Raw genomic sequence first — 14,651 nt, 5'->3', positions numbered from 1 at the left:
AACATTTAAAAAATAAATGTATGTTTTAGGGTGACCTGGGATTTTGGACTTGTTGCAGAGTCTTCTTTCAACGGAAAGGATCGGATGCCGTGGCCCTTGGCCAATGGACTCGTCCACCTGGGACAGTTTGGAGGTTCGGACACCTGTTTTAGCAGGCAAATGTGAACGAAAGTGGAAGGAAGTGGCCTTGCCTTGAAAGCTCACAAAGGTTGCAAAAGTTGTGCAGAGCAGGATGGCAGCTGCGTCCGACCATCTGGAATAATTTCTTGGTTTTCCCAGCCTCTGCAGGAAAGTTTATTTATTTACAGGGCAGGTACAGAAGGCAGGGGGTGGAGAAAAAACGATTTCCGTTTTATTTCTTGTTTCCCGTTCCATTGGCAAGAGGCAGAGGCCATGTGAAAACTCAGGGGTGGCAGACGGAGGCAGAGCCGGAGAAAGGATCTGTGCACCTGAGTTTTTGGAAGCACCGTTTTTTCAAGGTCATATCATTGCAGACCCCCCTTCCCCCCAAAAGACCCCATCAATGTTATTTTGTCAGAGAGGAGGAGGGGGAGCTGTAGGCCTGTCCTGCAATACCCCTCCCCAAGCTAAGCTGTTCTTTCAAAAAGGTTCTGTACAGGTAGAGCTCTGTTTACAACAGATTATTCAAGGACTGGCTGAAGTCACAGTGGCACTGAGAAAAAGGTTGGTTGCAGTGTCCTGGGGTGAAGCAGAAATAGGGGAGGGGGCCCCTGTTCGGTCTCACACTTGCTGGAGGGGCTGTCCCTTTACTTGCAAGGACTGCTTGAAATTTTTTTTTTTTAGTTCATGGGCGTTCCAATATTTGAGGGGGTCAAGCCAGTGGAACTGCTTGCCTCCAGAGGCCGCGGGGGCTTCATCCCTGGAGGATTTTAGGCTGGACAACCCTTTTGACTGGGGTGGCACAGGGCCTCCTGCGTGGGCCCCAGGGGGCTGGACTAGGAGACCTCCAAGGTCCTTCCTAGCTCTGTTATTCTGTTACTCAGAAGACAGAATACAAGGGAAATGAAAATAATGGAAACTAAGGGCGGGGGGAAGGAAGGGGGAAGAGGGGAAGAGGAGAAGGAAAGCCCTGACCTCCGTCTCTCTTTAGCACAGGGGAAGATGGTAACACTACAGCCTCAACTTTCTACTTCTACACAATATATATCAGGGGTGAAATGCTCCCGGTTCGGACTGGATCGCCCGATCTGTAGCGATGGCGCCGGATGGTTCGGAGAACCAGTAGCAAAAATCCCTGCCCCTCCCCTCCCCATGCCCAGCTCAGCCGCACGATCATCAGAGGCTTTTTTTTTTTAATTTTTAAAAGCATTTTTTCTACAACCTCTTTGGCAGAAGAGGTTGTAGAAAAAATGCTTTTAAAGGTAAAAATAAAAAAGCCTCTGAGGATCCCCAGCTGAGCCGCGCAATCGTCAGAGGCTTTTTTTTTTTTTACTTTTAAAACCCCCCCCCAAAAATTGTGCGCCACAGCTGATCACTCCCCCCCCTCACGCGCTGTTCTACTTACCGCATGCCTCCTTTTGGCGTTCACTGCGCGCACATACCTTGCAATTAGTGTGTGGTGTGCACTGGGCAGGTGCAGCCAGCGAACCGGTAGTAAACCGGTTCAGATTTCACCACTGATATATATGCCATACATGTAATCCTTGACTTACAACAGTTCATTCAGTGACCGTTCACAATTACAACGGCATTTTCACTTATGACCGTTGCAACCTCCCCATGGTCACATGATTTACATAGGGTTGCTTAACAGCTGGCTCATATTTATGACGGTCGCAGGGTCCCTGGGTCACGTGATCCCCTTTTACGGCCTTCTGACAAGACAAGTCGACGTGGAAACCAGATTCATTTACCGGCCGGGATACTAATTTAACAACCGCAGTGGTTCACTTAACAAATGTGGCAAGAAAAGTCGTAAAATCGTTAAGCAAAACTCGCTTCACAATTTTCTCACTTAGCAGCATAACTTTTGGAGTCGATTGTGGTCGTAGGACTTTACTTGCAAGGACTGGCATAGGTCAAGGGCCAAGGCTTCAGGAAATCATCCTTCGACCTCCTCACAGGTGACCCCCATAAAAGCCCCCTCCGGATTCCTGCTCTGCTCTGGGCCTTGGGGAAAATGCCCCCCTTGCTTCCGAGGTGAGCTGGGAGCCTCCCAGGGAGGAAGGAAATTCCCAGGCTGGCCCTTCCCAGCAACAGGAAAGGGGACTGAAGCCGCCCAGCCCCTGAAGCTCCCCAGGTGAAAGAAATTTAAACCTGGCAAGGAAAGATCTGTAGCAGCCTGCAGATAACTGCCTCCAACGCACAGGAGGAAGGCCTTCGAAACAGTCTGACTAGAAAGGCAAGTTAACCAGCGTGTTACTAGTCCTCTGCCTGAGCCAAAGGATGGGGAGGAGACTATCTATGTCCCAAAGGTGCTTTCCAAGAGGCAACTGGACTTTCTTTTGGGGGGGGGTGTCCCACCCCCTTTGGAAAGGTTACGCTTTTCATCCAAGAAGCTTCTTCGGTTCAACCTTAACCCAGAACTGAAGAAGCTCCTTGGATGAGAAGTGAAACCTTTTCAAGGAAAACAACCAAGGAAGTCCATTGTCCTTTTGGAAAAAGCACCTTTGGGACAACCTGGAGGATGGATGGAGATGCTCCACAAGCCCTGGAGTTCTCCATGGCTACTTCAGAAGGGAAGTCTACCCCTCACCCCACTTCACTTATCTCTACACAAGGCTGGTTGTGTACGCTAGTCCTCAACTTTACAATCATCCATTTCATGACCAAAGTTACAACGGCGCTGCAAAGAATTGACCGTTTTCACACTTTCTGACTGTCGCCGTAGCCCCCTGGTCACATGATCCACATTCAGAGGCTCGGCAACTGACCCGTTTATGACCGTGGCAGCACCCTGGGGGTCAGGTGACCACCAGCGGAGTCCACGGGGAAGCCAGAGTCATTCCCTGAACAGCCGTGGCAAGAAAGGTGGCGACATGGGGCAAAGCTCACTTAACAACTGTCTCGCTTAGCCAAGGAAATTTTGGGCTCAGCTGTGGTCATAAGCCGAGTCCTGCCTGCCTGAGCATACAGGTAGTCCTTGAGTTACGACCACAATTGTGCCCAAAATTACTGTTGCTAAGTGAGGTATTTTTTAAGTGACTCTTGCTCCATTTTACGACCTCTTTTGCCACGGCTGGTGTTCACTGCTGTTTTTAAGTTAGACACACTGTTGTTAAGTGAGGCTGGCTTCCCTACGGGCTGTGCTTGTCAGAAGGTCGCAAAAAGAGGAGCGCGTGATTTTGGGACACTGCGACCATTTTCAATGTGAGTCAGTGGCCAATCATCTGAGTTTCGATCCCATGACCACGGGGACACAGCAATGGTCATTAAGTGTGATAAACGGTCCTAAGTCAATTTTTTCAGTGCCGTTGTACCTTCAAACGGTCACTAAGTGAACTGTCGTAAGTGGAGGACTTCCTGTAATCTGGGATAGCTGGGCCAGCTATCCCAGTTCCTGAGATGGGGGTCCCTGTGCTCCGTGCTTCCAGGTTGTTTCCAAACTCCGGGGTCTTCCTCCTCTGCTCTTTAAATCAAGAATGGGGAGGGGAGGCCCGGGGGGGGGGGGGGACGGGGGACGGACGATGACCTGGGATCAGGTTTCCAGCTTTGGCACTTATAAATAGCTCGGCTGGTCACTTCCAAAAGGGACCTCAGGCTGCCTCTTCCAAAGGGCCCTTCTGGGGGCCGCTCCACCCGTTCGGCTGCCTCCCATAACCCGGGCGACAGTGCCAGAATTGTGGGGTGTGAGGAATCCCCACAAGGCCTGCATGGCTTCTCGCACGAGGGAAGGAGGCTTGGCTCACGATGAGAGATGGGAAAACGGGTGTGGCAAGCTCAGAACTAAGATGAACACCAAGAGCTGTGCTGAAATACGACGCCTGACTTGCCTAATTCCGAGCGAAGTCCTAATTTGGGACCTCTTGGTAAGAAGAGCCCGTCCGGTCTACTGGCCAAGGCACCAGGGTAGAAGCTGAGAGTTGGGAAAGGGACCACAGTGGTTGCCCCTTTACCCCTGTGGTAAGAAGCCTGGCTCCGAGTCTACAGACACACAAGGTCCCCAAGCTTGGTGGGTCCCTGAAGCAGAATCCGGCGGTCCAGAAACCACAGAGCTAGTCAGCTCTCCTTTAAGCCACTTTATAAAGCCTTGGGAAGGCCGCCCTTGGAATGCCACATCCACAACACAAAAATAATGTAGAGGCTCTGGAAAGAGAGCAGAAAAAAAGCAACAAATGTGGTTAAAGGGCTGGAGGTTAAAATTTAATCCTAGGAAGAAAGGCTGCAGGGACTGGGCACGTCCAGTCTAGTGAAAAGAAGGGCTGGGAGTGACGTGAGAGCAGTCTTCCGGTATTTGAGGGGCTGCCCCAAAGAAGAGAGGGCTCCACCTATTCTCCAAAGCCCCTGAAGGCAGGAGAAGAAGAAGCAACAGATGGGAACTGATCAAGGAGAGAAGAAACCTGGAACGAAGGAGGAATTTCCTGAGAGTCAGAATAAGTGGAACGACCTGCCACCAGAAGTTGTGGGGGCTCCATCACTGGAGGAGTTTAAGAAGAGACTGGACAACTATTTATCCGGGATGGCATAGAGTCTCCTGCTTGAGCAGGGGGTTGGACTAGAAGACCTCCAAGGTCCCTTCCAACTCTGTTGTTCTGTTACCTGTTAACATTAAACAAGAACCACCTTTAAGCTGTCCTGCTCAGAAGGGGATGTTAAATCCCCCTGGGGACAGAAGTGGGGGGGGGCAAGGGGGGAGAACCTTGGGTAGACAAATCAGACGAGCAGCTTCCATCGAGTGGAGCAGAACCAGGAACAAGCCTTGGGATAGACAGAACTTTGCATTTTTAATTTATTTATTTATTTGCAACTGGGTGCAATGTTAGAGTCCGGGGCTCGAATCTCAGCTTGACTGCACATCTGCAGGGGTCCCTAACACGCGTCGAAACCTAAACCTTGAAAGTTGTCCTCGCCTAAGCCTCCCTTTGCCCCGGCACCTGCAAGCCCTCCAGCCTTGTTTCACTTTCAAAGGCAAGCTGGAGAACATCACCGTAAAAGGTTTAAAGTGCCGCTGCTGTTTGGAAACTCTCTTCCGGCGGGCCCAGCCTTAGCCTCACACGCAACCGACACACAACTTGAAGTGCTCTTCATTTACACAAGGGGTTTTTTTTTTTCCTCCTCTGGGTGGAAAAATCCCGTCTCTTCCAACATCCTTTGCCAAAAAAAAAAAGCAAAAACCAAAAATGCAGGGGTGTCTGATGCAATAAAGCCAGACCAAGCGACAGAGGAGGCGCTTTGAGCCAGACAGACTTCACTTCATGGAACCTCTGTCAGCAGCAAGAGGGAAGGCCTTGGAAGAGTTCCCCAGGCGCCTGACTGGAGGTCTTGAGGGGGTCCCGGGCCCTCTTGCTGAGCCCCCCGTGTTTCTCTGAGGGATCTTTATCGCACCCCAGGCAAGTCACTACAATAGACGACCGGTGGTCTTGTCCCAACATGAAGGGGCCGTCTCCTCTTTGACGTCTCCTAGGAAGGAATCCCGGTGCTTCTTTCTCAGGTCCTTCCCACCTCCTCATTCTGCGTTTCTGGGCCTTGAGGCCAATATTCTATTTACTGAAAGAAGCTACTGGCTGCTCCACTTAACAACTCTGAGCCTCTCTGTACATTTCAGGAAGAGAACCTGGTTAGTCGAGCCTGGCAAGAAGGAGGAGGAGTTGGCATCTGTTTTCAACTACAGGTGGTCCCCGACTTACAACAGTTCTTTTAGTGACTGTTCAAAACTACGACGGTACTGAAAAATATGACTTGCGACCACTTTTCACACTGACGACTTTTGCAGTGTCCCGTTGGTCAAGTGATCAAAATGTAGGCGTGCCTGTACTAAATTTGAGTGGCATAAAATGAATGGCCTTACGCTTTTGAATAAAATGGGCCTGGAGCCGATACGAGCCGGCTCCACCTCGGCATGGACAACAAATTAATATTTTTGCCCTGAGAAAATCTAGCTCTCCATTTGTTTAGGACAAATGAAGATTTTAAAAAGGCACAACTCCCGACACCTCTGGGTGCTTGAACCCGATTAAAAAAAGGGAGAACCATCAAACTGAAAGAGCAACGAGATGGGCCTGCAGGAAAAACGAGCTTTTGTGTCCAGGCCCTTCATCGTCTCAGCTGCTCTTCTCTGCACTGTTTCTAATGTTAATACCGGTATTAATTCCTATTATTACAAACTTAGTAAGTCAATAGGATAACACTGTAATACTAGAATGGTAATATTATAAGCTTCTTAAAACTTACGAACATTGCAGTCCTTTCAGTCAAGGGAAAGAAACAATTGGGGGCCGACTGGCGCTTCCAGCTGTCTGCAGGTAGGCCTTTGGAAGGCCAAGGAGTGGAACGGAAGTGGCTCGTGCGTAACCCACAGGCAAAGCCGATAAGATGCGGCAACGGTTGTAAGATTGTGATGCAACAGCTGAGGAAGAGGTGGCAGGTGGGGGATGGAGGGCAGTCAGCCTCTTGAGACACATGATTGAGGAAACCCCACCTACCTCCAAGGCCCTTGCAAGCCGGTGGGGAAGGCCCGTTTTGCAAAAGAAAAATGGAGGCAGGGCAATTTCTCAATGAGATGGTGGAAGCGTTCCATCAGGAATGGGCTCTTTCACTACTCAAGGGTTTGTTCTTTCTCTGGCTGATCTACGGTTCATTTAGTGAACCTTTAGTCTTTTTTAGCTTTTTAGCTTTTAAATTGTCAATGGGTTTTAATTCGAATTGTTTTACATTTGGGCCAAAGTCATGTAATTCTTCTAATAATTTTAAATTTTGCATTGGTATGTGTTTTAGTTCTGGCTGTGCACCGCCCTGAGTCCATTAAGAGAAGGGCGGGATACAAATTGAATAAAATAAATAAATAATAAATAAATTTGAAGCTGGGGCGTCCAACCGTGGCAACTTCGAGACTTCAACGCCCAGAATTCCCCAGCCAGCAATTACGACCTGTGGACTACAACTCCCAGAATTCTGTGGCAAGAAAGGTCGTAAAACTCACTTAGCAACATAAATTCTGGGGTCTATTGTGGTCATAGGACTACCCGTAATGGGGGTTTCCTGCCCAAAAACAAAGGAGCTATTTTTTCAGGCAAAGCTTGGAGAAATAAGGGCCGGTTGATCCACTGGGCACCATCAAGTCGTTTTCGACTCCCAGCGACCACAGGGCTGTAGATTTGTCAATTATTGCATGTTTTCTATGCATGTGGCTTTCGTGGGAAAAACACAGTGGTGGTTTCCCACGGTCGTCTTCATGTAGTGTTGACATGCTGTCTTTAAGTGAGGATTTGCCTCCAGCCTCTTCCTGTGTTGCTGCTGGTCTCTAGAGGGGCCTGCTGGCTTGAGTTGGGCAGCTGGGATGACTTTCGGCTCTTGGGTGACCCTGCTGGAAATACAGGCAGTCCTCAGCTTACGACCACAATACAGCCCAACATTTCTGTTGGCAAGTGTGACTGTCTGTTAGAGTGGTGCGGTGGCCTAGAGGTGGAGCTCTGGCCTCATAATCAGGGGGCTGTGAATTCGATCCTAGGTAGAGGCAGGTATTTCTCTCTCTGGGCACACTGAGATCTGCTGAACTAAATTCCTCACTGGCGACAGGAAGGGCAGGCGGCCAGTAAACCACTCTGCTAGCTCCATTCAGTTGCCCAGACTCCACCCCGCCAGGGATTATGGCGTCATTAAAAGATGACGATGAAGTGAGACCGTTGTTGAGTTTTGCCTTTTTAGTCCCACAGGCTGTTAAGTGAAATCTGGCTTCCCCACCGACGTCGTAAGATCGCAAAAGGGATGCTTCAGGCGTCATAAATGAGAGTCACCCGGATTTTGATCACGTGATCCTAGGGATGGTGCAACCGTGGCCGTTAAGTCACATTTTTCAACTTCAAATGGTCACTAAACGAATGGCTGTATGTCAAGGACTACCTATATAGTCCTGACTGGACAGAGACACTTATCTTTCCACAACGAGGCAGCGCAAGACTTGGGGTGGGTGAAATCTAGAGTGAATTTAAAAGACAGAGCGATGTTTCTTAACCTGGGCATCTTTAAGACCTTTAAGAATTCTGGGAGCCGAAGTCCACCGGTCCTAAAGCTGCCCAGGTTGAGAAACAGTGAGACAGAGAGGGAGAATTCAAAGGCCCACTACGTGAGGCATGCCTGACATGTGCCAACGGTGAGGCCGTGCCAGGAGTAAGGGAGCCAGCTGCCGCCTCTATCGCCTTCCTCAGCCTTGGAGACCGAAGTCACTGAGTTCAGGCGAGGGGAGAAGCAGCTGTTGACGGTAACCAAACCCAGGCATCCCGCTCCGTGCTCCGCAGGTGGGGAACAGTGCCTTGTGGACATGCAAAGCCACGGAACAAGCTCCGCAGGGATGTGGCACCGTTCGGGGGAGGCTGGCCTGGACTTGCCAGCCGTGGGAGGGTGACTACCGTCAACCGACAGGCAGAGCAGCCCCACCCCCTGACCTGTTTTCCCGTCATCCCGTTTCCCAACACATCCATTGTGCAAATGTGACATGTCCGTCAGTCAATCGGAATAGAGCTGGAAGGGACCTTGGAGGTCTTCTAGTCCAACCCCCTGCTCAAGCAGGAAACCCTCTAGTACTATTCCAAACAAATGGCTGTCCAATCTCTTCATAAAAACCTCCAGTGATGGAGCACCCACAACGTCCGGTGGCAAGCTGTTCCACTGGTTAATTGTTCTAATCGTCAGGAAGTTTCTCCTTAATTCCAGGTTGCTTCTCTCCTTGATTAGTATTAGCTGGAAGGGATCTTGGAGGTCTTCTAGTCCATCCCCCTGCTCAAGCAGAACCTATATCAGTGATGGGGAACCTATGGCACATGTGCTGGAAGTGGCATGCAGAACCATCTCTCCAGGCACCCCAGCCGTCACCCGTTGCTCTTCCGGATTCTGGCGTGCCAGCTGGTCTTTGCACGCACATGTGCATCAGAAACCAAAAGCTCAGCTTCCTGGTGTGCATCTGCATGCCAGAAACTGGAAGCTCAGCTTCTCAGCACGCCAGGGAACTGCTCTTCCGGTTTCCGGTGATCCCCGCCTGCCCCCCCCGCTTCCATTTCAGCACTCAGTGCCGATAACGTTCACCAACCCTGACCTATACTACTTCAGTTAAGTGGCTGTCTAGTTTCTTCTTAAGAACCTTCAGGGATGGAGCGCCCACGATTTCTGAATGCAAGCAGTTCCACTGGTTAACTGTCCTCACTGTTAGGAAGTTTCTCCTTCATTCCAGGTTGTCCTGCCTTCCTGTTGTGCTTTGGAGAATAGTCGGATCCCCTCTCCTTTGGGGCAGCCCCTCAAATGCTGGAACACTGCTATCCAATACTGGATACCAATATGCAATTAGTATTCCTGTATCCAAATTCTGGAATACTAATGGTTCTTTTTTTCCTCCAGACTGGCCAAACCCAATTCCTGCAACGGTTGTTCATATGTTTTAGTCTCCAGGTCCTTAATCAACTTAGTTGCTCTTCTTTGCACCTTTCGCAAAGTCAATAAATGTCCATAATTATGAGTGTTCCTGAGAAGGGCCAGGGCTTTACAAAGAATAATAAAGCCTGTGGCCCATTTGTGTTAGAAGGAGACACTGGCACCCAAAGAAGAGCAGAGCCCAAAACGGGCTTTTGATGCTTTGGCTGCGTTGAATTTGAACTCCCCTCCTCACGTAGCTCTCCATTCCAACCCTGACCCGCTTATGATATAGATCAGAGGTCTTCAAACTTGGCAGCTTTAAGACTTGTGGACTTCAACTCCCAGAATTCTCCAGCCAGCACAGCTATATAGATATTCACACTGTCATTCATAGCACCATCAGTGTGCCTCACACTTCCCACTACCATAAAGCATGCTTTCTATAGGATGCCCCCAGATTTTTCCTGCAAGGTTGGAATATCTAATTTTATAGCTGCCGGACTAAAAAAAGACATTTTTCAAAAGTTTGGGGACAATTAGCTCACACGGCCAAAATTAGGTGGAGGTCGTCCTCAACAGTTCGTTTAGTGACTGTTCAAAGTTACACCGGCACTGAAACATGTGACTTATGACCCTTTTTCAAAGTTATGACCTTTGCAGCATCCCCGTGGTCACGTGATCAAAATTCAGACGCTTGGCAATTGATTCATTTTATGACTGTTGCTGGGTCCTGAGGTCACGTGATCTCCTTTCACGACTTTCTGACACGCTAAATCAACGGGGAAGCCAGATTCACTTAACAACCGGGGTTGCTAAATGGGGCAAAACTCACTTGACAACTGTCTCACTTAACAAGAATCTTGGGCTCAATTGTGGTCATAAGTGTGAGGGGTACCTCTATAGCAGGGGTCTCCAACCTTGGCAACTTTAAAGCTTGGAGGACTTCAACTCTGGGAGTGGAAGTCCGCAAAGCTGGCTGGGGAATTCTGGGAGTTGAAGTCCGCCAGGCTTCAAGTTGCCAAGGTTGGAGACCCGTGCTCTGTAGGAGCCCAGGTAGAAGGAGGTGGAATAAAAGGCATCCCTGCTCACCCTCCAAGCTTTTGAGCCAGGTCGGATTCAGCAGGGTGGTCCGAGAAGGGCGGAAACAGCTGGAACTCCAGCGCTTTGTTAAAAAGAGAAACAACTGGAAGCCAAGTTCAGGAAACTCTGTATTCTCCAGAGAGTGGGAGGAGGAGGAGAAAGTATTTTGTCAGGGCCTTCCTCACTCCCTGATTTGCAAAGCTAGCTCGGAGTGGGCAGCCGCTCTAAGCGCCTCCTTGGAAGCCGTGCCAGTTCCATGCTATCCTTGGGATCTATTTAATTTTCTTTATTCAATATTTATGCTGTCCATCTTCTCTATAAGGCGACTCCGGCAGGCCTAAGGGCTGTCCTTCACATTCGATTCGCAACCAAGCCCCACATTTCTGCCGCTAAGCGAGACAGGAGTTTTGCCTCATTTTACGAGCTGCCTTGCCACAGTCGTTAAGTGAATCACTTCAGTTGTTAAGTCAGTAACACAGCTGGTCTGTGTATCTGGCTTCCCCAGAGAGTTTGCTGGTCAGTAAGTCGCCAAGGGGGATCCCATGAGCCCTTTGGGGCACTGCGACCGTCATAATTGGGAGTCAGTTGCCACGTGTCTGAAGTTTGATCACGTGACCACAGGGGAGGCCGCAACGGTCGTAAATATGAAAAACGATCATGCCCTTTTTTTCAGTGCCACTGTTAACTTCAACCAGTCACTAAATGAACCGTTTTAAGTCAGAGTTAGACTTTGGAGGGAGGCCCTGTGCAGGTAGGCCAAGGGAAAAAATTTAAATTATACAAAACCCAAAATTAAAAAGACAGGCGGGCGGTGGGGGGGGGGTGTCTCCTTACCCTGTTCGACCATCTTGAGACCCCCCCATGCCCGTATTTCTCTCCACAAGGGCCAGTGCGGCCCACGGCCCCCCTGCCTGCTCTCCCTCGGCCCCGCTTGCTCCGTTGCGCAGAAGAGCAGAGCTGGCAGGGAGAGAGAGAGAGAGAGAGAGACGTCTGAAAAGGGCGAGCAACGCTACCCAAAGCTTTGAGCCAAGTTCTGTCCCCACGCGACGCTTCCCGAAACCGGCAAAAATGATTCAGCTTCTTCTACCTACGGCCCAAAGCTGGAAGGTAAAGGTTGTAAGGAAGAGGGGAGGAGGCAACGGGGAGCCCTCTCCTAGGGCTGCTCCGCTCTCCATCCTCCGAAACCCCTTTTGGCTCCATTGCTGCAACTTCTTCCGCCATTCAAGGCTGCTGAAGCTCAAGCTGGAAGCTCCATAAAGTCGGCGTAGGGCCGCCCCTTGAAGTGAGACACGCCAAAGCCAGACTCCGGAGAAGAGGTTCCCAGGCTCTGGAATGGCTCCAGGCTTTCCCAACAGGAAGTCCCCTAAAGGCTTCCTGTTCAGCACGGGAGTCTGCCAGGACAACGGCCTTCCCCCCCCCCCCACCATCCTCTTCTTCCAAGTTGGGCCTGACAGTTGGGCTCCTCTGACGCTTTTATTCCGGGTAGATTAATACACTTTAATTCTCTCCATTTTACTGCACATCTTGGAGGCATTTCTTACATGGTCGCACCCTCCGTGCCTCCCTTTTCAACCTTAAAGTCTATTTATTGGGGTTTTTATTTTAAAGGCTGCCTGGTCACCTGGGCTAGTTTAAATCAAACCCTGGTTGAATGGTTTTACGCACCCCCTCTTCTTTCTAGTATGACCGCAGACTGCCTAAAAACATCAGCTTTAAATAATAATAATAATAATTCCAGCTTGTTTCCTGTAAGCCCCTTCCTTTGATTTCAACGGTGGTTAGTTGGGAGGAAGCTAATCCTCAAGCCAGTCTCGAGGCTGCCTTGTTCCAGGCAAAGGGCTCGTTCAGACACCCAGCCAGGCTGAACGGCTGCTAGTAAAAATAGCCGTGATGAACTCCCACATTCCCTGCTCGTTGGGCAGACAAGGGGAGGCGCAACGCACACGGAAGGCCGGCCAGAGCTTGCTGCGGCTGGTGAGGCTGGCTTAGAGGCTTCTGTGAAATGGTTCCCCCCCCCTCTTAACAGCCTCCTCCTCCCTTACTCACTGCACCTTCCTCTCCTTTCTTCTTAAATGCTGCACGGAGACCCCACCGATTCAGCAAAATCACAAGCCCGGCTTTCAGACACGGATCCAGCACCAGCAAGCTCTGTGGAGGTTCGATACGTAGGCCAATGAAAGCACAATCCCACACACATGGTGGCTGGGTCTCTTGCAAGCCACGATAGGCAGCCGGATTACCCGCTCAGACCAGGATCCGAGACGCGGCCTCCACCGAAACCCAATTCCCAGTAAATCAGCCAAGGGTATTTCTTGGCGGGCGAAAGGGCTCCGCTTTTAACCGTCATATCATATCGTCACAAGTTCTGGGTCAAACTCTGAGGCTTTGCTAGTAAATAGCCAGAGGACGCCATCATGGCTGGCCCAGCTCAGGAATGGAGGGAATCAGCCTGCGGGGGGCTGTTTCAATACGACAGGCAGTCCTCGGCTTACGACCACAACCGAGGACGAAATTTCTGCTGCTAAGTCAGAGATTTGTTAAAAATGAGTCTTCCCCCGTTTTATGACCTTTCTTGCCACAGCTGTGGATCACTGCAGTCGATAAGTTAGTAACCAGGTTGTTAAGTGAATCTGGCTTCCCCCCTTGGATTTGTCAGGAGGTCGCAAAAAGACTCCGGGACACTGTGACCGTCATAAATATGAACCAGCTGCCAAGCATCTGAATTTTGATCCCATGATGGTGAGGTTGCTGCAACAGCCGTGTGAAAAACAGCCACAAGTCACATTTTTCAGTGTGGTTGTAACTTTGGCCGTTTACCTCCCATCGTGGCCTTTCTTCCTACACCCACAAAAAAAGGCTCAGGATCCCTTTTGATTATTGGCCTGGCATTCCTCCTCACCGAGAGAGACGGAGCAGCTTTTGCTGAATTGACAGAAAAGCGAACAAAAGGAACCCAACGGCTCTTGGTGGTTTCCCCTAAAAAACAAAAAAACCTTGAAAATGGGAGCGACCGGGAGGGTCTCCTGCACAAACCTGATAGGAGCAGGAGCGAACGAGATGGAAGGGATCTGGGATCCAACACAATCATTTGCCCAAGATCTCTCACCAGAGGTCAAAGGGAGGCTGAGAAACAATAGCCCAATTGTGCACCGGGAAATGTTAAACTCCGTGCAATGTTTTTCTTCGCCCTTCAAAAGCCAGAAGTCGCTATTTTTTCCACACCTTTCCACCCCCCCCTCCTCCCCTGGATAAGGCCAGGAATGGCTGGCGCTCCCAGGCTGCCTCGCTTTGCAAACCTGTCCGACGCACTCACTTTTCCTCAGGGGCCTCTCCTGTGCAAGCTCAACAAAATACAAGTTTTTCTGGTTTGGCAGGCATTCAGAGGGCCTTAAGCTCCCACCCCTAATTGGAGTCGAGGGCCCCCTCCCAAAGAGGCACCCAAAGGAGCACCAGCCACTCCACCTCCATTCCTCCTCCGGATGGAGCTTTCTCCCCTTGTGGGATCTAGCAGGCGGTTCCCCCGTTTCCTGTGGGATGCACAAGCGAATCACGGGTAACATTGTTGGGTCCCCCAGTGCTCTCTGAGCTTGGTGGTTTTCTTGCAGACGTTTCATTACCCAACTAGGTAACATCACCAGTGCTGGGAGGGAGTGGGATTTGTGAAGTGGAAAAGGTATAATACTGGTTTACACAGTAAGAATGTTGCTTTAATGGTTTTCTTTGGCTGAAGCTGCCTGTCCTTTTGTTTAGTGAAGAACAGCTCTTTCTGCGTGGAAAGTCTGACTAGTCCATTGACAGAATGCAAATGTTTTGTTATTTCCCAGCTGTCTAAAACCATGGATGCTTTTTGAAAGGTGTTTGGTTATATTTACCTACCAGAAGGCACCTCACAGAAACATGCCTAAAGGGGAGGGGGGGGGGCTGTGGGGTCCTTGGTGCTCTCTGAGCTGGTTGTTTTCTTGCAGACATTTCTTGACCTAACTATGTAACACCATCAGTGCTAGAGTGGGGTTTGCTCTCATTCTATGGCATTCTTCCCTCAAAGAACA

General features: G+C 50.1%; 1 protein-coding gene across 6 annotated transcripts in view; it reads right to left on the bottom strand.

Moving 5' to 3' along the window:
• The window catches only part of PAIP2B (poly(A) binding protein interacting protein 2B), a 30,951-nt gene that overhangs the window by 14,021 nt on the left and 2,279 nt on the right, over positions 1 to 14,651 (bottom strand). The window contains exon 1 of one of the 6 annotated variants that reach the window (XR_015729045.1): positions 6,352 to 7,755. The exons of the other annotated variants lie outside the window; for them this stretch is intronic. The gene's annotated coding sequence lies outside the window, so the exon portion shown is untranslated. Of the gene's footprint in view, positions 1 to 6,351; positions 7,756 to 14,651 lie in introns of those variants that run through there. 6 annotated transcript variants of the gene reach the window in all.

This window comes from Pantherophis guttatus, chromosome 8 (assembly GCF_059756535.1).
Source record: "Pantherophis guttatus breed Tessera chromosome 8, ASM5975653v1, whole genome shotgun sequence".
NCBI lineage: Eukaryota > Metazoa > Chordata > Lepidosauria > Squamata > Colubridae > Pantherophis > Pantherophis guttatus.
Note: the sequence above shows the minus strand (reverse complement) of the source record. Positions and strands in the feature narration are given on the sequence as shown.